At 42.3% G+C, this 25,570-nt stretch overlaps 1 long non-coding RNA gene across 1 annotated transcript in view; it reads left to right on the forward strand.

Moving 5' to 3' along the window:
- The window catches only part of LOC144819303 (uncharacterized), a 209,057-nt gene extending 188,350 nt beyond the window's left edge, over positions 1-20,707 (forward strand). Inside the window, exon 3 of the long non-coding RNA XR_013607278.1 lies at positions 20,289-20,707. This is a non-coding gene — a long non-coding RNA (uncharacterized LOC144819303). The remainder of the gene's footprint in view (positions 1-20,288) is intronic.
- Positions 20,708-25,570: the final 4,863 nt, after the last annotated feature.

Here is a 25,570-nt window from a genome sequence, read left to right on the forward strand (position 1 = left end):
GGGTCTCTTTCGGCTGAGCTAGAAGTATGCGAGGTCAGAGATACGTAACTGCAGCTTTCAGTGTGTCAGGAGTCATGAAAACCCTAATTCAGAAAGTGGCTCAGACTGAACCACAAAAAGGGTTCATTACGATATTTATTTAAAAGTGTACAATGCAAATACATGGGCCTTCATGTTAGCTTAACGTTTGGGAAACTTGATGACAGGCACCGAAATGCAGGACGTGATTGCAGAGGCCTTGTGATTCAAGCCACTAAGAAAAATATGCATGGGTGACATGCACATACATGTAACATAGGGTACACGTAGGGGGCATCTTGGTCAGGCAAAATTTCATTTTCCTCAGTGGAACGGTTCATGAGAGAAAAATCATAAGGCTATTCTTTATAATGACTTAAAATCGGGTCAGACAGGCAAATGGCACGAAAAATAGTACTGGCATTAAATGGACATAGAACACATTTGGGAGAAAATCAACAATATTATCGGCATATTCTTGACATGATTGATCATTGTTTAAGTTGTAACGGTTAATGAGAGAAATCATAAGGCTATTCTTCAAAAAGACTTAAAATCGGTCTGACAGGCAATTGGCACGAAAATTATTCTGGCATTAAATGGCCTGGACATAGAACACATAAGGGAGAAAAGGAAGGAAATCATAGGTACAAACATTGCAGCGGATTGGCCATATACAAACAGGTGTACAACGTGATTCAAAAACCTGCAAGTACACAAGGTGAAGGTACATGCGGACAATGCAACAAAAGTATGTAGCGTCAAAATGATACTGAATGTGCATTGGCTCAAGTCATATGCGAACAGTGCATCGGACAATGTAGTATTTATCGTCAAACATAAGTGATTGTAAAGACAGTGTGAACAACATAGCACGAGTTGTCTAAAACGCGATTCTGTGGGACGGCGAGGGAGTGGGGGTGCAAAGAGGGCGTGGAACAAAAATTGGACATGCGAGGTGGGATCCTGCGGTGTGGGCTACTGTGCAAAAGGGGGCGTACCTGTGGAGGCGAACTGTACAGGAGCTGGAAGGGAGAAAAAAGGGGGGGAGAACAGAAAGGGCGCGAGGCCACAATTAAGACCGGGGATGGTCAAGCGAAAGCAAGTGTCACGAAACACAGAACGACACAGGATGCAAAAGGAACTCACCTAAGATAGTTCCAACCCGGTCGACGGGTATAAGCAGAATCTTGGGATATGGCACGGATAGATAGCGGTGAAAACACACAGTAGGGTGTAACTGTGTGACCCGGACCTGAAAAAGAATGGAGGTGAAGTCTAAATGAATCGCTTGGTTGAGGGATACGAGCTGTTAGATGGAGTCAGGGTCACTCCTGAGAGCGTTCTTACCTTTAGGGTATCAGGTCGCGGCAGTGCTTGTCTCTTGCAGTAAATATGAGGAGAATGTACTAGTGGATTGCTCGTATCCCTGAGCGTACGTAAGATGTTTGCGGGGAGCGTGTGGGGGACCGGAAATGGAGACTGATGGTTGGCTTGCAAGACTAGAATGTTAATTTGGAATGGCCCGGAAGTGAGGATTCGAGTGAGTAGGAAAGCTACAAAGCTGACCTGCATTGCGTCAAGTTGGGCAGAGTGTGTGTTCCCTCGGTGAGCCGGTGATAAAAAGCGATCGAAAAATAAAATGGAGGGACTGTGGAAAGCAGGGGGCCGAAATCGGGTGCGCGGCCGTATCGGGTGGCACAGGATCACATTTGTACATAATATAATATAATAAAAAATAATAATAAAAGGGGGGCATAAAGGTGACATTGCTAGTAGTGTGGTATTCACAAAAGATGTCTGAACAGTCGAATTACAGTAAGTACATGGTAATTATTGGGATAAATTGTTGGTGAACTGTCATTTACATGAGCAAATTTAGCAAAACAAAACGAAGGGGGCATAAAGTACACATTTGACATCCTTCATCCAAAACATTATTCATGATGAAAAAGCACAAAGGGGCTGGAGGAAGTTGTGTATGTATAAAAGGACCACATGGGAGAAGAACTCTCCGCTTGTAGTACAGTGCATAACAAGATTCCTCCCATAGAACGTGGGTGAGAGATACGAGTAGGAATAGGCATGTAAACAAACGAGATGGGCAAACAGAAACAGAGTGTGGTGTTGGATTCTCCTAAAGAACGAAGAAAAGGCATGTAAACAAACGAGATGGGCTGGAAGAAAAACGGAGTGCGGTGTTAGATTCTCCGAATGTGTATCATGACTAGAGAGCTGATGACAGGTGCATGGTGTGGGTCATGTCCTTGGATGAAACAGATAGTAAAGGAGGTATCGCTTATGTGTTCAAGTGTCTAGAAAGTATTGGAGCTCATGATCCATGTTTTGGCCGTATTTGACCGTGTGTAAGCGCATAATCCAGGTCGCCTCAAGGCGCATGCGTTTCAGTTCACAAAGAATAGCCTTATGATTTTCCTCTCATTAACCGTTCCACCGCAACCGATGATCAATCATTTCAAAAATATGCTGATAATATTGTTGATTTCCTCACCTCGTGCTTTTTCCCACTTGCCCTAAGGTGTACTTCTTCGTCTTGAAGTCACCTCCCACCATCACTTTCTGGCTTTAATCATTTCTTAGGGGTAATCCACGCATTACTTAGGTGTATTTGTTGCTCACCTGCCCTTCCTATGGGGACTTTGTACTCACTCACATTTCATTATTAAATTGCTGATGTTTATACTGTTCTTTAAATAATTCCACAGCCCTGAAGAGTCACAGGTATCCTCCTGTTGACGAAACACGTGTCGGCTGGCGTTGTATGTTCATGAACATAATGTCAACATAAACTATGTGTCGATCACACTACCTATGTCATCTTGATTTTCTGTAAATCGCTCAGTATCTTTACTGTTTATCCTCACACCTGTGCACAGTACCTGTTACATATGGTTTCCTGGACCAAGGGTTGTGATCTTTGGCCCACTCAGAGGTTTAGGGTATCCCTCCATACTGGCCGCACCGTGATAAACTGTCTCAAACCGCTGTGCCAAAACCTGTACTATTGTTTGAGCGCCATTTTCCTGCCAACTTTCAAACCCTACGCAGGCCCTCCACTATCCTACACTTACCCTACTGTTACACCCCCTGGAGTTAGAATAGTCATTTTTACCCCTATACTATCCAATACTTACCATAAATGCAATGTAATGGTATGCGTTGTAAAGGTAGCATGCGATGTAATGGAATGCGTTGTAAAGGTAGTTTTTTAATATGCAATGTAGTGTCATTCGATGTAATGGAATGCGTTGTAGTGGATGTTGCGATGTAAAAACTGCGTTGTACGTGCATGCGTTGTACATGTATGCGTTGTAACGTCATACATTTGTGTTTTTTTAAAGTTTGACTGAACGTTTGTTTGTAGTTGTAAACAAGGCTGTTATGCTTTCCTCAAGCAGTTTCTTCCAAGCTTGACGTGATGGTTGGATTATAAGGTGAGCAGTCAAAATATTGATTTTTTTATATCGACCTACACTAATATCGAGTTTTTAATTTCGTGGGGACAGAATATTGATGTCAAGAATATTGTTAACCAGAATATCGACCTTAAGGTGAGTAATATCGCTTTTTTTATATCGAAGTTAGTAATATCGAAGTAAGTAATATCGTTAGCAAAAATATTGGTAAAAATATCGATATTTATATTAGTGTAATGTATTTTAGTATGCATTGTATATGTATGTTTAACATTTTCCGTAAAGTATTTTTATTACTTTTAAATATACGTATTAAATGTTTAGAAATTAGTAATTTTATTAAGTACATTTGCGTTTTAGTATCAGAGCGGGTTGTGGGGTTATAGGGGAATAGGGTGGGAAGTAATTTAAATATAATTAATTAATTAATATGTTTTTATTTATTATTATCGATTATTCATTTATTGATAACTAATTATTATTTGTCAATTAATTTTGATTAATTGATAAACTTCTGATTATATTAATTATAATACATGTAATATTTTATTTATTTATTGTTAATTAATGTATTGCTAAATAATTGTTAATTGGTAATTACTTGTTATTAATTGATTAATTGATAATTCAATTAATTATGTTAATGTTTATGTGTAGCGGGTTGTAAGTTTATAGGGGAATAGGGTGGGAAGTAATTTAATTATAATTAATTCATTATGATATTTTTTATTTATTAATATTGATAATTAATTTATTATTAATTGGTAATTCCTTGTTATTAATTGATTAATTGACAATTACATTATTTGTTTTTTATGTGTAGCGGGTTGTGTGTTTATGGGGGAATAGGGTGAGAAGTAATTTAATGTTAATTAAGTACATATTTTAAATGTATTAGTATTTATTATTCATTTTTTAGTAAATTAATTTTTAATGTTATTTATTTTACAAAAATTACTTAATTAATAAGTCTGTTAATTTAACCCCTACGCTATCCTCCATTTTCCACATTGTTACATTCAATGGAGTGGGAATAGTAATTTTTACCCCTACGCTATCCAACACTTTCCCTACTTTAGCACTCCCTGGAGTTGGAATAATACTTTTAACCCCTACACTATCCAACACTTTCCCTACTGTTGCACTCACTCAGGTGGGAATAGTAATTTGTACCTCTATGCTATCCAACATTTTCCCTACTGTCGCACTGTTTGGAGTTGGAATAGTAATTTTATTACCTCCGCTATCTGATATTTTTTGTATTATTTTAGTTAATGTAGTATATAATGATTATTAAAAAGATTTAATATAATTAAAATTTTTTAAATGTGTTATATATATTAATTACATTTTTATTTATATTATTGTTTTATGTGTATAGATGTATTTATAATTGATATGACATTTAGTTTTTTAATAAGTTATTAAATAATTATTAAAAATATTAGTACGTAGTAAACCTTTTAAATTACGCCCGAGCGCACCTGGGCGCTTGTGTTCCTGTCCGTGATCAAGGCAACAAGCTGAAACGTTGGGCAAAAAGGAAACAGGTGCTTTGAAAAGACTCTTGAAATAAAGCAACTTTCAAGGTATTGGGCCTCACATCGTTTTTCTTGCCAGTGTGGTGTTTGTGGGCTGCTCCGTGCCCATGCTGTGAGGCCGCCCTGAAGGGTCTGGGGCTCCGGAAATGGGGGAACGCTGTTGCTTCTTCATGATGTTAATTGAGTAGCCTGTCTTACTCGCGCCTTCCAACCCACAAAGGGATGACTACTTAGTAAAAGGAATGGAGCGTGGAAGGGATTTAAAGGGGGATGATTTCCTGCTTTAGTTGTGCCTGAAAGATGCTGTTTTTTCATGAGTCAAATACTTCAAGAACACTTGCGACGGGACTAAACTCACCTGCCTGCTTTAAAAATCATTTCATGTAAACATCAGTGCTTCTGCAACAGACATTACCACTGAGGTAAAAAAACATCTTTGGATTGCCAGTTCATAATTGAGAAATATGCACAATGCACTATGGGAACGGTAGTGCTGGTAAATGCAGTCATGTGATACACCTTTTAAATTATGCCCGAAAGCACCTGGGCGCTTGTGTTCCTGTCAGTGATCAAGGCAACAAGCTGAAACGTTGGGCAAAAAGGAAACAGGGGCTTTGAAAAGACTTTTGAAATAAAGCGACTTTCAAGGTATTGGGCCTCACATCATTTTTCTTGCCAGTGTGGTGTTTGTGGGCTGCTCCGTGCCCATGCAGTGAGGCCATACTGAAGGGCCTGGGGCTCCGGACGTGGGGGAACGCTGTTGCTTCTTCATTATATTATATATTATATGTATATGTTTAATTTATTTTTACATTATATATATATTACTTATAATTTTGAAACATTTTAAAATATTTTTAACTGTTTTTATTAATTATATGTATTATTTACTTTATTTTACATGATTTTTTTACTTAAATAAAAAACGATATTTTTAACAACTATATTTTTGACGTTGAATTCTTTTTCAATATTTTTGTACTTACCATAATGTTGATAGGATGTGGATATTCTTGACTTCGATATTCTTGACTTTGATATTTTTGTAGGTTGATATTCTGACACTCTCATGTAGATGTTTGATATGTTTTTAATGAGTAACAAATTCCAGCAAGATTACAAGTGCAAGAGTCACAACTTGTGTAGTATACATTTGTGAAGTGCCATGTTATGTTCTATTTGTGCTTTTACATATAGGCATGTTTAAGATTTGGTTCCCTTACGCAAAGGTGTTTCTAGATTAGTAGGATTCGAGTGAGAGGTTGCTCACCGGCGTGGGCTACAGTTTGAAAAATTTACTACAGTTATTGGAATGGTGTTTGTATGTCCTATGGAACATTTTCTTGTTTTGTGATGCCACAGTTTATGCCTCTTTACACATAGGTGCACTATAATTAGAGCGGTTGGTTGTCACTTTACATATCCTTACATGAAGGATTGATATGATTACACCTTACATTACACTCTCTTACATGAGGATGGTTCTGGTTTTAGTGGGTGGTTCCCCACCTCTATGTGTTGTGGTTACGTTAAGTATGAGGTTTTGTGTTGTGATCAATGTAAGTCGTCATGCGCAGCCCGTTTGGTCTGCACGTTTGGTCTGATGTTTCTGTAAGACGCCTTGTGCTGCACGTCTTATCGGTTTGTGTGTAAGTCGCCCTGTGCCTCACATGTGGTAGTCTTGTGTGTAAGTCACCCTGCGCCTCATGTGTTGTTCTGTGTAAGTTGCCCGCACTTCGTGTGTTGTTGTTCTGTATAAGTCGCCCTGCGCTTCAGGTGTTGTTGTGTGTAAGTCGCCCGCGCCTCACCGTATGTACCCTCTATGTTGTCCACCTTGTGGTACACGGGTGTTTCGTGTCTCGCTTCTCTGGGTTGGTCGTTGGGGTTTAGTCCCTTACATGTTTGCTTCACCCTTCTTGCCTGTTGGTCTTGGGTGTTTGTCCTGGGGTGTGGTCCACCCTTCACTACATTTTGAATTTGTTTTTGGGAAGGATGGGTATAGGGTGTGTCAATGTTTTATCTTGCTTCCCATCATTTTCCTTTTCCTTCTAGTTATGTAGCGTTCTTACTCTTGTGGAGTTGTATTTAGCTTTGCTTCATTGAGTTTGAACTTTTTCTTCTGTATAATATTTCTTGTTTATAGTTATTCCCATGTTTTCCCATACTTCCATTTTTCATTTAGAAGGAAGGGGATAATGTTATATCCTCATAATGTGTATGTATGTTACCCACCCTAGCTTTCTCCTAGCTGCTTAGACAGAGTTAAAGATGGTATCGGAATGTTGGTGTGACTGTGATGAATGGAATGCCTGGGTACCTGTGTGGATGAGTGGTGACAGTTGGAGATGGTCGGAGCAGCAGGGAGGCTGCTCCTGGTCTGGTGAGGCTGGAGTGAAGGCTGGCAACTGGAATATGGTCTGATGTACATATTTACATGAAACCAATAAAGAAGTCTACAAAACTCTACCTGGCTGCCTGTGTCAACTTGTCATAGGGCACAACAGAAGGTTAGCCTGAAGTCATGTTTCCTTCATCAACCAAGGCTGATCGCATAACGAGCTGCAGTCCACAGATGACATTTCATTTTTCTATGCCATTGGTGTATTTTCTGCACCATGTACTATCATTTTACTGGAAAAGTAAATATGGAGTTAGCCCCTTTGTCCATGTTTAGGGGTCAAAGCACATACACTGGGTACTGGACAGTAGGTCCCTAATGTGCATTTTCAAAAACAACATCATTAGCCTTACAAATAAGAGTGGCCACACAAAAAGAGTCACTTTTTCCCAGTGAGGTTTGTCTATTTTTTGAATTGATACAAAAGCAGTACTCGGACCTAAAAGAAAGGTCCTTGCACCTTACAGCACAAAGACTTGAAGTATCATCTCCACGAATGCTTTAAAACCTCTCCCAGGGACATCAGAGAGGCTACTAGGAGACTTACTGTGCATTTTCCACAATTTACAAGGGGCTCTTAGTGATCTTAGTGGGCTGCTTCTGGGTGGCCACATCACTCAGTGCCTTCTTGCCCTGCAGGGGCACTGCAATTAAATATGGACATTAATATGGCCTTCCCCTGAGCCTTCAAAGTTCCAGTTACAGCGTGTATGCCTGGTACAGCTCTTGAAAAGCCAGTGCAGGTGTGTCTAGCTTCTCTTCTTTTACCGGCTCTCTCATGGGTGGGGATTTTTGCATTGACATGTTCCCCCAAAACATGGGTATGTGACATGGCGAGCAGTAGGAGGACATCACTGGTCACCCAGTCTCTAGTCCTTCATGGGAGAGTGATACCATGGAGCATGTTGGTGCTCTAGTCCTCATTTGTCCCGAGGTATTGAGGGCCCCCGGGACAACCTACTTCAAGAGTGGATTGGTACTCAGTCTCATTCTCTCCTTGGTGTTAGTCCATGAGGCACTTCAGAACCCAGGGACAATTACAACCCACAGGGTGGTGGGGCCAAACGTGCACCTCTTTAACAATGCTTTTACCGGGGCTTTAGTCCTCCCCATGTAGTATTTAATAAACATGTAGGGGCACACTGTTCTTGCCTGAGCCTAGATGGTCCCCTTCGGAGGTCACAATTTTCTACACTGCCTAGGGACACGGGGAGGTGCTATTTTTGTCTTTCTTTGCACATGGGGCTTGGGGTCCTGCCACATGAATGGAGTCCATAAAGATGGCTTTCTCTGCCCCCCCCCCCAGGCCAATTTGCACACACTGTGGTTCATTGTGCTATTCATTGCAGGCTTCAGCCACCAGGAGGGTTTGTTTCTGGCCTCTTGGCCTCCAATGAATTTGCATTTTACTAGAAGTTATGTTTTCTCTGCCCTCCCTTCGAAGAGAGGGAGCTCAGAGCCTACACCTTGCCCCTTCACACCTTGTCTAGGGCCTGCACTCTTTCTGGCTCCTGGTGATCTCCTTATTTCAAGGTCCCCGCTAGCAGCACCCATTGTCCTAAAAGGCAGAGTAGCCTGCCTTATGTAGGGGTGGGTTACCCACCTACAGGCCCTGTCCTAAGAAGTATAGAACATCCCTTCTCTTTCAGTATCCTCCAGCATGCCCATCCCTCTCCTGTCCCTCTGCTGTCCCCCCACTGTCTCCTGTGGCCCTGACGATACAGGTCTATTGAGCAAGTACATCCATCAGGTATCTAGTCATTAGGGCTCATTCTATCAGGGGTTCAGTTTTCATTGGTGGCTGATCCATGCAAAGGCTTTTAAGTGGGAGAACATTCCAGATGGTAAGCATCTCTACTCAATTCTAACATGACACATATTCATCCACCCCTTTCTCAACTCTCCCACACAGCATAGTGGGGCGTTCCAAAGTGGCAAAGTCAAGGGTTCTCTTGAAAGAGCTCTCTGGGAGCAGTAAGCCTCACCCCTAAGTGACACAGCTGCCTGGTCTATTCCATCCAACACTTCAAAGGAGAGCTATCCTGTGACTGGCTTCAAAGGCCTGGCTACTTCCCTATGGGGTGAGCCTTCCCATGTCAGGGTAGTGTGAAAATCTTAATAATAAATGCATATTCTGTCTGAATAATTTCCTCTCCCAGGAAAAAGTCTAATCACTGGCAAATGGCACTATTTTGTGGGAAAGACTTTATTCTGACAACTGGCCAGCTGGGTAATTAAGGTGGACCAACAGGATGATCTAAAGCCAGAATCAAACACTTAGGGAGCTGGCTTAGAGAATTATAAAAAACTTGCAGTACGAGATGGCGTTCATATATGAACAAACCAATGGTATATCTACTTTCAGGATTCTTGTTTACTATGACATTGGTCCAACAACCTAGTCTCTAGGTGTAACTATGGCAAAACTATACCTTAGTGCAGCTTTCACACATAATGTATAATTTAAAGAAGCACAACACACTTCAGTAAAGCATTACAGACTAACATCATGAATGTCCACTTACATAACAAAGTCTGCACAGATTGGCACCTATTCATGAAGATTTCTCTTCCGCAAAAAGCTACCTGCACACAGATTATGGACTGACCTAGATGGGAGACTCACGCACTCAGATCACCCACATGTACACGTGTGGGTGTGTATATGTGCACTTACAACAAACTCTGAATTGCATAATAACAGATTTTGTTTCAACAAATAGGCACTGGAGGCTGATACTCCATATCCATTTTGATACGAATCAATGAGAGTCAGACTCAGTGAGACTCACTCAGAGATGATATGCAAAAATCAGATAGTCCAAAAAGTTAAATAAAAGGGGACTAAATGGGTCCGGAACTCATTTCCTCACACCAACTACTTAATGAAAAAACGTGTCACTTTAAAATTCCACTCTCAGTTTCATACATAGATTTGTTCTGTTTCTTAATGTAACTCAATTGTTTTGAGCTAATATGAGGAGATATGGCTGTGTGATGACACCTAAAAGACATGTTATAAATTCAACTACAAGATTACTTTTTAGTCAAACTTTATAAGTGTAAATATATTAAAACAAATGGTAATACGTTAGTATTATATATAAATTTGCATTCGTTTTCAATTGTTAATTGACATGTTTTTTTATCACTTTTCTTAAAGATGACCAAGGCTTTGTACTTTAACCATGGCTTATGATATCATTTGTAAATCCAAACAGTGCAGCAGTGATCTTTTGAAGCACATTGGAAATCATTCAATCATTGAATAAACATTTAGTATACTCAAGTCTAGATATCATTGTTTGGATTGTGCTGGTGGGAGGATATGGTAGAGTCCTCACAGTTTGTAAAAGAATTGTTGACGGTTCAATATTGCACTGAACGAATCATTACTCCTTGTGGATGATACTGAAATGTTCTTAAATTTCTTCACATATGGAGTCTAACAAAGGCTGGACAAATGTCCAACCTTTAAATGTATATTAAATTTTCCTTCATTTTTATATTTATATTTATTTTTTATATTCAATAGTTTATAATAATACAATCAGAATTCTTAAAAGTAAATACCTGGTTAATTAATATGTTCAATTAAAGCTAAATAATCACTATACATTTCAACATATTTATCTAATATGTAATCAAAAAACAAACTTGAATTAATAAGGAGACAGACAAAATAAATATTTAAAACGTTATTTATTACAACATAATTCAAACACCCCAAAATAATAGCCATGTAGAAACTTCCACAGACAGCAAACATATTCAAATAAAAGAATAATCTAAGACAGAAACATTAAAAATATAAAAAATGCCCACATCTTGCAAACAAACCCTCCTGCCCCAGGCCCAAAAACTTACAATTATGGTTTTGTTATATTGTTTCCTATTAGAACCTAAAAGGAATTGCGCTTTCATGTTTCTAATTACAATATTTATTTACAAAATGATCCCTATATAGCACATAATTCTTTATTTGCAGCCTATATACACTTGTATTATGCCTCTGTACTCCACCTAATACCTACAAGAAACCCTAAGCAGTTTGGCCTCTATTTTTAATTATCAAGTGGATAGGAGGAAGTTAATACTGGAATGGTATAAGGAAGACTAGCACAATCATCAAAATAACTCCTTGTTCCCTTACTATAAAATACATAGTTCTAATACTTGAGGAAATATATCAGATAGATTGCACATTTTTAACTAGTATAATATGCATATAATGTACACCCATTGGCCAGCATTCCTGGACTACAAACATTAAATAAACTGTGAATTTCCCCTGATTCTGGAGAGTGAAAAGGCTGTATGTTTATAATGCTTATTTTTTTTTATAAGTCACACATATGCTATGGCAAACTTAAAAACCCGTAATCTGAAAGATAGAAAAAAAACTTCAAAATGAATAAACATAATACAAATCACTTGCAGAATGAAAGTAAATATAAAGATAGAAATTGAGAGAATATAGATCTGAAAGATGAAAAGAAAAACAGTCAGGGTAATATATGAATATATTTATAAGTGTTGGCTTCAGTTGCAAAAGATGCCATTTCATCTTGCAGAAAGGTGCTGAAATGAAATTTAAATAATGTATTAAATGTATCACCTTATTACATTTGAAAAGTATCTGATAGGATTTTTAGAAAGGACTTAACTAGGATTGTAAGCAATTTTATATACATATCCATATAGTTCCTCATATATGTGCAGAGGTAAATTACACTTAACAGTAATTTTCCTTCAAGGTGGAATCAGATATCCACCTTGGCATTATTCAGACAGCCTAAGATATGCTAAACAGTGCTTAATTGTTGTCTGCAGTTGGAGGTGAGCTCCACCTGCATTCATTTATTTTGGGCTGAAACCTGTTTTTTATCATCAGATTTTGTACTAGAAAAAGTCGGAAAAGGTACAGAAAGAGAAAGAAGACTACAGGTAAACACTGACATAGGGCGGAAACAGTGATGGCAAGCAAACTGCAGGGGTGAGATAAATGAACAGTAGGTGTGTGGTGCTGGATGAAAGAGACATAAGTTCCAATCAATACTAGACAGGCTTGTCATTCAGCAACCCCAGCGTTTGACATTGTCAGTTGCAGGATTCTAAAAAATAATTTTGCCCGAGGCAATTAGGGACATATTTATGAGCTTTGGCACGCAGTGCACATCAGCAAATCACTTTGCTGCACTGCTTAACAGGGAAAGGGCAGGAATGCGCCGTTTATAAAAGAATGCAGCACAATCTTACCTTTTCCTCTGCGTTGGTGCATTTTGGCTGCCTAGCGCCAAACCAGGCACCCTTGCACAATAGTGCGAGGGCATCTGTGTCACATGCAGGATTGTTTTTGTGCAGGAAAGGACACCTTCAGTTGTATCAGGCATGTACCACATAAAGAGGTGCAAGCGTGGCGCAACTGGGGTCATAAATAAGTCAATAATTCTTTTGCAAATTAGGCAATGATATTAGAATATTTAGAAATTGTATATTCCACTTCATTATCATGCTCCAAGGTCAATGGATTTTAAAAACTCAACAATGATAAATTCAACATTAATGTTTTGGTTTATTACGATTTCTTTTGAGATTTCTACTGTTATATTTTTACTAATGCTACCCTTTCAGATTTCATTATACTATTTATATTGTCTTAATATTTTTACATTACAATGTTATCAATGTGTAATAATTTAAAAATATGTACGTTATTCATTATAAATTATTTATAAAAACAAAAAAAATACAATTATTTATGGACCTCTATGCTTTCCAGTAGTGGCTGCCTCGGAATAGGGGTGGTGAGGCACAGGGTGGAGGGATGAAAAAAATAAAAAATAAACGTAACTTCTTCTTTGCCGTCACACATCTCTCCTATGTCCTCTGCACCGACGTCCTACGTCCTCTGCACCGAAAGCACCCAGGCTCCCTTACTCTCCTGGTCAATCACGACACTGCATGAGCACCGTCATGATAGGTCTGAGCGGCCTGTTTGGCTGCTCAGCTAGTACCGCGGAGGCTGGGCATTTTCTCCGCTGGGCTCTGCAACACAGGCCAGAGAAGAACATGCCAAAAGCGTCAAGCCATCATGCACACATACGGAGTGCAAACTGCTCCTCCTCCCTCTGACGGTGGGGAGCCCAACCCCACCCCACACCTAACATGGTTTTAAGTGGCACAGAAAAATAAAATGATAATAACTTAGAATAATATTATTAATAATAAAGTGATTTGTAAAGCGCATGGTTACACCTCATCGGTGTGTCCCTGCGCTGGACCCAGGAGCTCGGAAAGGAGTACGGTAAGGCAAATAAGGCAAATAAGGCGATGAAGGACCTATCTTAATATTGAATCAGCTTAAGAAACAGCCTTGTTTCAGTTTCCCACTTTCTGTGGGAAATGAAATGAAATGAAATGAAAAGAAACTTATAAAGCGCACTACGGCCAAGCGGCTTCCTGGCGCTGAGGATCACATCAATAACTGCCTAAAAGGTGCGGGGGAGATTTAGCCAGGGAAAGCCTGAAGAAAGAAAAAAGTTTTAAGGGCTTTCCGAAAGTGAGAGAAAATAGGAATGGAACGAATAGAGAGGGGAAGAGAGTTCCAGATCTGAGGAGCCCGCACAGAGAAACGGGTGCCACCAGTGCGGGATTTGCGGAAACGGGGGACGTGAAGAAGAGAGAGGGAAGAAGAGCGGAGAGAGCGGCTGGGGGCATGAGAAGAGATCAGAGAATTGATAAAAAGAGGAGCGGAGCGGGCATGCGCCCGAAAGGCCAGACAAGCAAGTTTAAACTGGGACCTAAAATGAACGGGGAGCCAGTGAAGGGTTTTGAGGGCAGGAGTGATATGGGAGAACTTAGGAATACGGAGAACAAGACGGGCCGCCTGGTTCTGGATGGCCTGGAGACGGCGAGTCTCGTAGGCGGGAATGCCTACATACAGGCCATTTCCATAATCCAGGCGGGATGTAATGAGGGCAGTAATGATAACTTTGAGGGCATCAACAGAAAAAAAACGGGAAATTTTGCGGATGAGGCGGAGGGAGAGGAAACAGGAGGATACGACAGAACTAATGTGCGCATGCATAGAAAGATCATTGCTGATCTTGATGCCCAGGGTCCGAACAGAGGGAACAGGGGAGGGGGGAGGACCAAAAGAAAGGGGCCAATGGGCTGAAGACCAGGGATTAGAGGGGCCACCAGTGAGAACGAGCTCTGTCTTGTCCGGGTTGAGCTTCAAATGATTGAAGCTCATCCACTGGGAAATAAAGACAAGAGTAGAGCTGAGCTTGGGGAGGGAGTGAATGGGGGAGGATAGATCGAAAACGAGCTGGAGGTCATCTGCGTAGTTATACACCGAGACCCCCAGCTCAAGAAGCGAGGAAATGAGGGGGCGGATATAGAGATTGAATAGAAGGGGGGAAAGGGAGGAGCCTTGGGGTACCCCACAGGTGACCGGGAGAGGGGGTGCAGAGAACTCAGAGAGGTGAACTGCCTGTGATCGTCCCTGAAGGAAGGACGCGATCCAGGAGAGGGCAGAGCCCTGGATGCCCGCTGCGCTGACACGGTCAAGAAGAATGGCATGATCGACCGTGTCAAACGCAGCGGACAGATCCAAAAGGACTAAGGCCTGAGGAAGGTTACTATCGGCCTTGCCTTTCAATTCATCCAGGACCGCAAGGACCACACCCTCGGTTGAGTGGCCAGGTCGAAAGCCAGCCTGGTGAGAGGCCAAGATGTTATTCTCCTCGATGTAAGAGGAGAGGCAAGATGTCACGTAGCTCTCAAGAATCTTCCCTAGATAGGGAAGAAGGGAGATCGGCCTAAAATTCGATGGAAGGGAGGGGTCCAGGCCAGCTTTCTTCAGGATGGGAAGCACAATGGCAGACTTAAAGGAAGAAGGGACAGAACCCAAAGCCAGGCAAGAGTTGAGAAAGGTTAGGGGGGGGTAGGGCAACTGGTGTATAGGGTTCTGAGGATGCGAGCAGGTGCACAGTCCGCCGGAGAACCAGACTTGACCTTAACGAGTAGGTCAAGGAAAAGCTCTGGTGAAATGGGTTTGAAGTGATCCAAAACAGAAGGGGAGAGGAAGGAATTATCCGGCGGGTCGAAGTGAGGCACAGTCGGGATGTTGGCCTTAATGGTGATTATTTTATTGATGAAATAGTCATTCAAAGAGTGACAGAGAGATTGAGAAGGAACCGGGGAAAGGCCTGCACGGTCAGAGGTGGCAAGGCTACGGACCAGTGAAAAGATCTCACGAGATTTATTGGCCGAAAGGGCAACGCGGTCCGTGAAGTATTTGGATTTGGCCGCTAAGATGGCAGATTTGTAGTTATTAAGGAGGGCCTTATATTTCAGGCGGAGAGTGGGACAGTAGGTGCGGCGCCAACGGCGTTCAGACCGCCTAAGCTCTAGCTTCAGGGATCTGAGGTCGTTGGAAAACCACTTGTGGGCGTCGTGAAGGCGGGCCGATCTGATCTTTTTAAGTGGAGCGGCCTGGTCACAAGCCGAGGAAAGCCAGATGTGAATGGCATCCGCCTGATTTTCCACAGAGAGGTCGGTCAGGACAGGAGCCGATAGGGACAGAGAGGAGGAAAGATCATTGAGATCAGCCTTATTCCAACTCCGAGCCCAGATGTTTTTGGGCAGAAGGGCTTTCTCGGGTTGACCTAGGAGGATGGAAAAGGAGATCAAAAAATGATCTGACCAAACACAGGGGGAGATCGAAGAGACCGAGAGATTACAACGTAAAGACCAGATCTGGTCGAGGATGTGACCGTGGGTGTGGGTGGGGGTCGAAACGTGAGGTAAAAAATTGAGACAACGAAGGGTAGCAGAGAAATCTTTAGAGGAAGAGTCCTCCCGCGGATCACCCGGCCAAAAATTAAAGTCCCCAAGCAGAAGTAGCGAGGAATTATTTACAGCCAGGGTGGCCAAGAGATCCTGCAGAGAAGACACAAAGGATGGCATGTTTTGAGGGGGGCGGTACAGAAGGATCACCGTGAGGGGGACCGGGAGGTTAAGAGAACGGGCCACCAGAAAATCAACACTGGTGATACAAGGATGCGAAAGGAGCTGGAATTGCAAGGAGCGGCGAGCTATCATGGCCACGCCACCCCCAGTTCTTCCATCTGGGCGGTCAGCACGGAGGGCGTAATGAGTTGCAGGGAGAATGGCAAGAAGGTCCGGAAGTGAGTGGGAGGAAAGCCAGGTCTCAGTGAGGAAAAGGAAGTCCGGAGGGTCAGTGTCCAACAGATTGAAAAGAACGGTTTGGTTTTTTACAGCGGAACGCGTGTTAAGAAGAATAGCAGAGGCAGCAGGGAAACCGGGGGAAGCACGAGCAGAGGAGGGCGTAGAAGAGATTGAGGGAGGGGGAGAGGGCAAGACAGCGCCAGAGAGGGGGGGGACATAGATACCGTGCGAAGATAGGTGAAGAGCTACGGAGGGGGAGAGGGGGATTGAGGCAGAGAGAGAGGAAAGTTGGGCCGAGGAATACGCCAGAGGAAGGGCAGAGTCTATGGCCCCTGGTCCCGGCCGGTCGCGGACGGGCGCAGACGGACTTGCCTTAGGCGCGCCTTCGGCGCGCAAACGGCGCGCCCGCTGCGCCCGTCCGCTGCGCGAACGGTGAAAGCACATAATAAATAGTGCAGCTAGAGGGCGTGGTCAAGGAGTGGGCGTGGGAGAGGCTCTCAGAGGCTCTCAGGGCTCTTCTTGTTATTATCATTTCATTTTTCTTTGAGCGATGCTCCGCCCCCTTAGCAAAGGAGCTGCCACTGATGCTTTCCCTTAATTCTCTTATAAGTGGAGCTTAGGCCGACACTAATTTCCTTGTCCTTGGAGATTCTTGGTAGAGCTTCTGAAATGCTGACACCTTCCTGCATCACCCTATTTTTCTTCTTTATTGAATTTCCCTAGCTGTTATAATTCTTTTAGATACAACCATCCTCTTTAGTTTGGACTTTAACTTAGACGATTTTAGATTCCACTTATGTATAGGAGAGAGAACCAGGAACTCTTCTCTAAGTACCAAATCTTGTTATTGATCTTTTGTATTGCTGTGACTGAACTCCTTGTTTGCCTACTACTGGTATGTCTAAACTTATTTAGGAGGTTGGGTTTCCTGGTTGTTATCCTGTACCTTTACAGCATGATGCTCAGATATGTGTACCTTAACTTGACTGCTAATTTGTAATACACCTTCTTAATTACAGTCACTGATTCGTGGTCCTTATTGTGTGGCCAAATTGGTTGCACTGCTAATTGAAATGGATTGATCAAATGTTAACTCGTATCACCCCTCAGGCAGCGAAGAAGTGGTCCATCTGAGGACAAATGGTAATAGGCTGGCGCGGAGAGCTGGATCACAGGACTCTGGGACATGGACCCTATTGAAAGGCACTGAAGTGAATGACAGGTTTTGAGGGTCGCAAAAAGTGACCATGCTTAAAGGGCGAACCCAAATTTTAGTTGCAATAAAATCATTTGTTGGTGATACCATATTATTTTAGGAATTGTGGTTTGTTGAACGGTGATTTAACCCTGTGAAAAATGCTGATTCCTATACTAGGATTTGATATACCATTTTTGAGAGAAAACTGCTTTCTCTCACGATTTTCTCATATAGGTTATGGAAGGTGATCCAGAAGCTAAAATGAGAGCATCATTTCTGTAAATTCACACTATCATTCTATTTCATGTGAGAAACAATTCTGACATTCTCAGTAAAACATGTACTTCCATCAGGGACAGCCTATCATTTGGTTCCCCTGTGTTCTACTGCAGCCTCCCAGAATGTTCTAATGAACAACAAGAGTGCTAAAAGTCCTACTTATGAAAACAATAAGCCGCACCTGAAGCCATCTTGAGTGAATCAAACTGGCAAAACTTAAAACATTTCATTTAGAAAGGAAAACATGAACGGGTTCATTTTGTCATAGAAATTATGGTTAGTGCTGTAGAAAGCAAAATTTGGACACATTTTAAATGAGTTCTCAAATATCTTACATTTCACTGTTAGGGCGTTACATATGGGTAAGTAGTAAATCCATACCTATTGACGCTTTCTTAAAATGCATCAAATATAATGGAAAATGCATTGGTGGAAGAATGTGTTTTGGGACCCCCTTTTATCTTTGTACACCCTTCAGGATTCACCACAAAAATGTACATCATCTCAAGTGTAGAAAATACCATAGGAATGGAATACTTTGTGGTGATTTATAAAATGAATGGAAAGGTATTAGGGAACTAATATTTGGGAATACTAAATATAATTACAGAGTGACAATCAGATTTCATGTTATTTCTTTTATTTTATCTACTGCATTTGTTAAGCATTTGTTTATTGCTTTACATAATCATGTGACCATAAGTGTGTCTTTCAGTTGCTCATATTATAATTCAGAAACTTTACATAAGCAGTCTAGTGTATTTTTTCTAAGCTTCCTTAAAAGGCAATCATTGTTATTGTTATAGATAAGGATATATATATATATATATATATATATACCTGTAGTAACCAATATCATGTCCTCCAAATAGTACTTTGTGTGACTGAGTGCTAGGTCAATTTTTCTTTTTGTTGCACTAGGGTGCAAAAAAAAGACGGTTTTTGTTTGACTTTTTGGGCACAGTTTAATTTTGGGACCCAGAGAGCATGCAGAGAACAATTATGTAGATTCTGATGTATTCTATTGGTTATGTATTTGTTCATAGGTTTCTATTAGCATATGACAAAAAATTAGTCTTTCAGTTGTTCATACAGCAAATCTGAAATTTTACATATGCAGTCTAGCTTATTTTTTGGACTTCCTTGCTACTTTTTATAGTATTGTGCTACAAGATTTTACTACATTATTGGCCCTTAAAACTTCATCGCCACTTCATAATATCATTTGCAATAGCCAAAACAATCATCTACATAGTCTAATGTACATTGCGGTACAATTTCATTACAATCTGTTCAGATGTTTTGACGCTACGTGAAATACAAAAGTCTATGTAAAATGCATTAGATTTCAAGCATGTTTTGGGCTCCGCCTTTTCGCTTTGCACCCCCTTGACCAAACACTGCAAAACGTTTAATCCGCCACAATTTAAGGGGTGCAAAAGGGCTGCATAGTTTCGTGGAGATCCGTCAAAGGAGTGCAAAGTTATTAAGGGACAATAAGCCAAGAAAATCCCTATCTCTGGTAACTATAACAATAACTACGGAGTGGCTACCACCTTAATGTAATCTATCTATCTATCTATCTATCTATCTATCTATCTATCTATCTATCTATCTATCTATCTATCTATCTATCTATCTATCTATCTATCTATCTATCTATCTATCTATCCATCCATCCATCCATCCACCCACCCATCCATCCATCCATCCATCCATCCATCCATCCATCCATCCATCCATCCATCCATCCATCCATCCATCCATCCATCTGATTACTTTACATCTGAAGAGTGCACTCCATTATCACAATGTTTCTCACATTCAATTCTTTATCTCTTGTAGGCATTCTATATGAAAACAATGCATATTACTACTTTTTCCAGCATTGGCAAAGCCAACAGGGCAGACTCCAATGTGATGCACAGGATACGTGCAAGCAACATATGTAAACAGAATTTGTAATGCCAGTGTTTACATGCATTACCACATTAAAGCCAGACCTATTGGCTTTGCCAGTGCTTGTTGTGTTACGGTGCTTACAAATGTGTATGTTTACTCTTCACTATAGAAATATTAGGATACATTTGGTTCGGCGGCGATGAGATCAGATTCTGTTGGTAAACCACAAAATGAACAGTGGCTAACTAGATTAGATAACAGAGTTGTCAGCTGCAAATGTACAGTGCTTAATATCATCCGTCTTGAATTATTGACAGATGGCGAGGGCAGTCACTTAAATGGCTCACATCACATGAGCACTTGCAAACCACAAACAGGAGCTCTTTATTGTCCATGCCTTGTGCGGGGGAGAGGCGCTGATGGAGAACCCGAGACAGCCAGTCTGCATTCTGCAACAATTCACTCAAAATGACACTGGGTCAGAAACAAGGCGGAACAGCAAAGAAACCAGGCCGGCCAAGCATCGATTCCGGCTTCATCAATGTTTTAAACTGAGGAAAGTAAATAGATATTTTCTGGGACAAATACCTTTCTTCAGATGAATAATAATTGCTTAATGTTCAATTCGAAATATATGATTTTTATAAAATGTTAAATTAAGATTGATGGCGTATTATGTTGCACTGAGTTATGCCCTGGTTTGTTCTTTATGTTTAAGGGCCGGAAGTGCAAGTAAAAAATATGACTCTGGTGCGGAGGGACATTGATCTCTGAGCATCAGATATATTTTCACATTTTCGTTCCTGGTTCGGCGATGCTCTTACCATGGTTTTAGGTAGTAACAAACTATGACCTGACAGTGGAGGACATGCCTTTCAAGGGTCTCCACTGACTCTGCCAGCACCAAACCTTGTAGTTCCCCCACGTGTCAATGGGGCAGAGGAACACAGGTTTGTCATTGGAGCATCGTCAATTTGTGGCAGAGCTTTTCTCCCACCAAACTTCAAATAAGCGCCTAATGTTTTATCTAATGTAGCTATCTGATGCAATAAATCTGAAACACAGTCAAGGCAGTGTGTGTGTGTGTGTTTTTGTCGAGTGTGAGTGGCACTAGCACTCCTTGTGAGCCTGCCCTGTTTCTTCTGTCTGGCATAAGCAAAGTTCTCTTGCTGTGCACATATTCAGCGAGTGAGGTTACATCTTTGGCTCGTTTTGGTCAGGCCCCTTCAGCTATTGGTAGACTGAGATGCCCGTTATGTTTTGGGCCAGCCCATAATATTTTGCAGATGTGTACGTTTTGTTCAAATAGCTCAGCATTTACTTGACCATCCTATCAGCTTGCCTGCCACTGCTGCCAGTCACTCATTTAGCATTCACAGCACCATGAACACTCACCATCCCTCACATCACTGTGTGATAGGAACACATGAAGCAGAATCTCCACCACCTGAACTTCCCTGGGTTTGTGAACTTTACCACACGTCATTTGCCACATGTGACCTTTATCTCCATGCATCCTAATTTACAATGTAGTATTATACCATGCAGGTAAGTATTTTTTTAAATGATGCATTGCACACACACACATACACACACACACACGCACACACACATGCACACATGTATATTTATGTATCAGGTAGGCGGTCACGCACCTCCGGTGTGCGGCTTTCATCCTACTGTGTTTCACGGTAGCAAGACTTTAATCTTGCATTGAGGTCAGCCACGGCTGTATTTCAAACCTGCATTTATAGTGCATTAAGCCCGCCGCAAAGTTATTGCTAGCCAGAGTGCGCGTTAGCTACCAGAGCTGAAGACGCGTGATCGAGTGTCAAGCAAGGAGTGTTACTCTACCTTTATAAGTATTTTGTAATTAACATCAACAATGCAAGATGAGTTCCTAAAGAGGAGTGAGGCCCCTGCTGAAGCAATTTTCAGCAAAAGTACTACGGAGACACTGGCATTCGGGAGTACAGTGTCGGACATAGCCCCAGTGGGAATTAAACAGAGAGGCAACATCCTGGAAAGCCTGAGGAATAAGGAAATCAGCCGATGGTGGGAGGCAACCTCCCTACAGAATTACTTGGGAGTTAATTGCATACTGAGGGGTCTCGAGTTGGACACCCCGCCAGGGATGTTTAGACCACTGCTAGCTGGAGTGTCTACATGCAGGAACCTCAGCGTCTCTCGTCAGTGTGTGGGCCTGGAAGTCCTGGTCTCCTCTGTCAAACTCAGCAACATGTGTTGTATATATACCCATAGGTCTCCCAAGGGGTCCTACCTCGCTGTGTCGGACCTAGGATGACATCCGGAATCAACATTGTACATAGATATTATACCCAAGATTTTTGTTCTGCTGCGCTTCCAAGAATCCTCATGCATAATGTATGAGATTTTGAACCAGGGAAAACCTGTGTTCTGAATGCAGTGTCGTATCTAGGTAAAAGGTCAGTCCCTAAGAAGCATTATATATGTAATGTAGGGAAGAATATAGGTGAAAGTTTACGATGTTACCTAGGCCTATATTAGGGTACCCAAATGGATATAACACTAGTTTCCATAGGAAAAGTGTTTTTTGAGTTGCCATAATCTTTGGCCTCGTTTGATGAATCCTTATGAACTTTTCCAGTAAAAGTGTCCCGGTGATTCTTGTTGCAAATGGAAAGTTTCAGGGTGATCCATCAAGTAGGGGGCTGAGAAAAAAGTGCATTTCCCATGTTAATTCCCATCGGAATTTTAGAAACGACTACAGCCCAAACTGCTACACGGAATTGCACCAGGCCCACCTCCTGGGCTTACAAATGCCCCAGGGATCACCAACGTATGTGTTTTTAAAAGGGTGGACCTCTTGGACCTCCCCGGGCACCAGGTACCATAAACTCCCTGGGGTGAAATTAAAAAAAATTATTGGAGGACCTCAAACACCCTCTTAGCACCTGGGAACACCACCTCCCTGGAGCTAAATTACAGTTAATGGGGGCTGCGAGGACCCCCCCAGGGACCAGCACCTCCTGGGGCCAAATTAACATTTAAAGTGGAAGGGGGGCCGCATGACCCCCTCCTGGGCCATAAACAGCCCCAGGGACCACCAACCCCCCAGGGCCGGCCTGTCTGCTACGAAGGAGGGGGGTCACACAACCCCCCTCCTGGAGCTAATCGCAGCCCTCAGGACCGCCAGTCCCCAGTGCCTGCTCCTGCTATGTCTCGGGGTGCCGACCCCAGGACACAGCTGTTTGCTGTGGCTTGGCAGGAGCTTTAACCTCTCCTCTCAAGCCACAGCAAACACTCCACTTACAGCAAGCAAGAGCAGTGAAAATGCTATTACTTATTGGAAGTGAAGCACTCACTGTGCTTCCCTGCCCACTGTCAAGGAGAGAAACAAATTACTTTCAGACAGAGGGAGCGGCATGTTGAGTAGCTACCTGTGTCTGAAAGCAATGCCGACTCATGCAGGAGGCTGGGAGCTGGCATGGCTTGCAGGGTCCTTCAGGCTCCTCCCACAGTCCCGAAGCACTGGGTGCCCTGGGGGCACCCAGGAGACATGGTTGGACCCCATGATATGGGGTCAGAGGCCGAAATCAGACTGGGAGGGGGCTATACTGCCCCCTCCTCCATTAGAAAAGGCCGGGCCTCAGGGGATGGAGTTTCCGGGGCCAAAATCGTCCCAGGAAGGGCACAGCCCTCTCCCCAATTAAGAATACATAAATTCCCTGGGGCTAAAATCAGCCCAGGGAAGGGAGTTGCACAGCCCCCTCCCCTATGATGAATACATTTAAAAAATGCTGTGCGGCCCCCCTCCCCATTGCAAAAAGGCCAGGCCACAGGCTCCCTGGGGCCGAAATTGCCCCAGTGAGTGGGGGCCACACAGCCCCCCACCCCTATTCAAAATAATTAAAAGAAAAAGCCAGGCCCTGTGGAAAGTCATCAGAGGCCCCACCCCCTTTCTCAACCACTCTGCAAAGGGGTTCCTGGCACCCAACCTGTTGGGGGATGAAGTACTGTTGGCTGCTGAGGGGCCTTGGGGGCCAACAAACCTTCCTCTTACCTCTGGTAAGTCCCACACAGCATGATTGCTGTGAGATCATCCGAGGACATGCCGCCTTTCTCCACCACTCTGAAAACGTACATCCTGGCTCACTACTGGTTGGAAGATGAAGTACCTTGGCTGCTGAAGGTCTTTGGGGGCCAACAACCCCTCCTGTTACCTCTAGTAAGTCCCACACAGTAAGACTTCAGAGAGGTCATCCAAGTCTCCTCCCCTTTCTCCACCACTCTGTAAACACGCCTCTTGGTGCACTGCTGGTTGGTGGATGAAGTCCCCTTAGATGCTGAGAGTACTTGATGGCCACGAACCCCTCCTGTTACCTCCTGTAAGTCCCACACAGTGAGAATGCTGAGAGCTCATGGGAGGCCCTGCCCCCTTTTGCCACCATTGAGAATGAGGATAAGATATTTTGAACTGTGTCTCACAATTAATCTAGACAGTAGTTATGATGTGCCGTCTGCACAGCAGTTTTTCTGCACACCTTTTACAAAAAGTTTTTCAAAAGCTACTGTCTTGCAATCTAGTAGTGTAAGGTACACAAATCGCTTACATTGAATGTCTATTCTGCCTGAATAGGAACAATGGACACACTCAAGGTTTCATCAATAGGTTCTTTTCAAGAAGTCATTCATTGCAATTCCCTCTTTTTCTAATATATTTAGCACTACATATTTCAAAATTAACTCTGTACCACAGTTACAACTGATCGATGTAATTAATAATATGGCACTTACACACACTAGATTAATAGTCCTGGGGGATTTTAATTTGTGGGCCACGGAAAAATGGATATAGCTTTTTATAACATTACCCAGTCCTGTGCTAATTTGAGCCTGAAGCAATGGGTGACTGAACCGATACACATAGAAGGTCATATCTTAGATCTGATCTTTACAGAGGAAGACCTTATTGTCACGGGGGAAATCCTGCCGGTGGGGTGGACGGATCACCACCTAATTACTTTTAGTGTCCAAGGCCTGAACAAAATGAGGCCTGTGGAGAGACAAGTCAGCACTTTCCTTGGCCGAGACTGGAAAGGGCTTCTGAGAAAGGCAAAAGCAGGTGGCTCCCTGTTTCACACAGAGGCTCTGTTTAACCCTGAGAAACAGGTCACCGAGAATTAAACCACCTTCATTGAACATTTAATTAGGAAACTCGACCAGCTTGCTCTACTGAAAGTCATTAGGAAAAGAGGAAGCCCATCAGCACCATGGTACACAGAGAACTTGAGGAATCTCAAGCTCTCGTGTAAAATGGCAGAAAGACAGTGGAGGAGGGAATATCTGGAAAAAGATAGAATAAGCTGGAGACTCACTATAATAAAATATAAAAAAGAAGTAATCACTGCCAAGGCTGAGCACTCTGCATCTATCCTACTTAAAAGCTTCAATAAATGTAGGGACATCTTTAGGATAGTGAGAGGCATGACACATCCTAACTGCACTAACAGCAACATCAAACCCTCCCAGGAGCTGTGTGATGGATTGGTGCTCTTCTTCCAAAATAAAATAAATAAAATAGTGGAAAGTATGGAAGATATACCTCCATCCACCC

Source organism: Lissotriton helveticus, chromosome 2_1 (assembly GCF_964261635.1).
Source record: "Lissotriton helveticus chromosome 2_1, aLisHel1.1, whole genome shotgun sequence".
Lineage (NCBI taxonomy): Eukaryota > Metazoa > Chordata > Amphibia > Caudata > Salamandridae > Lissotriton > Lissotriton helveticus.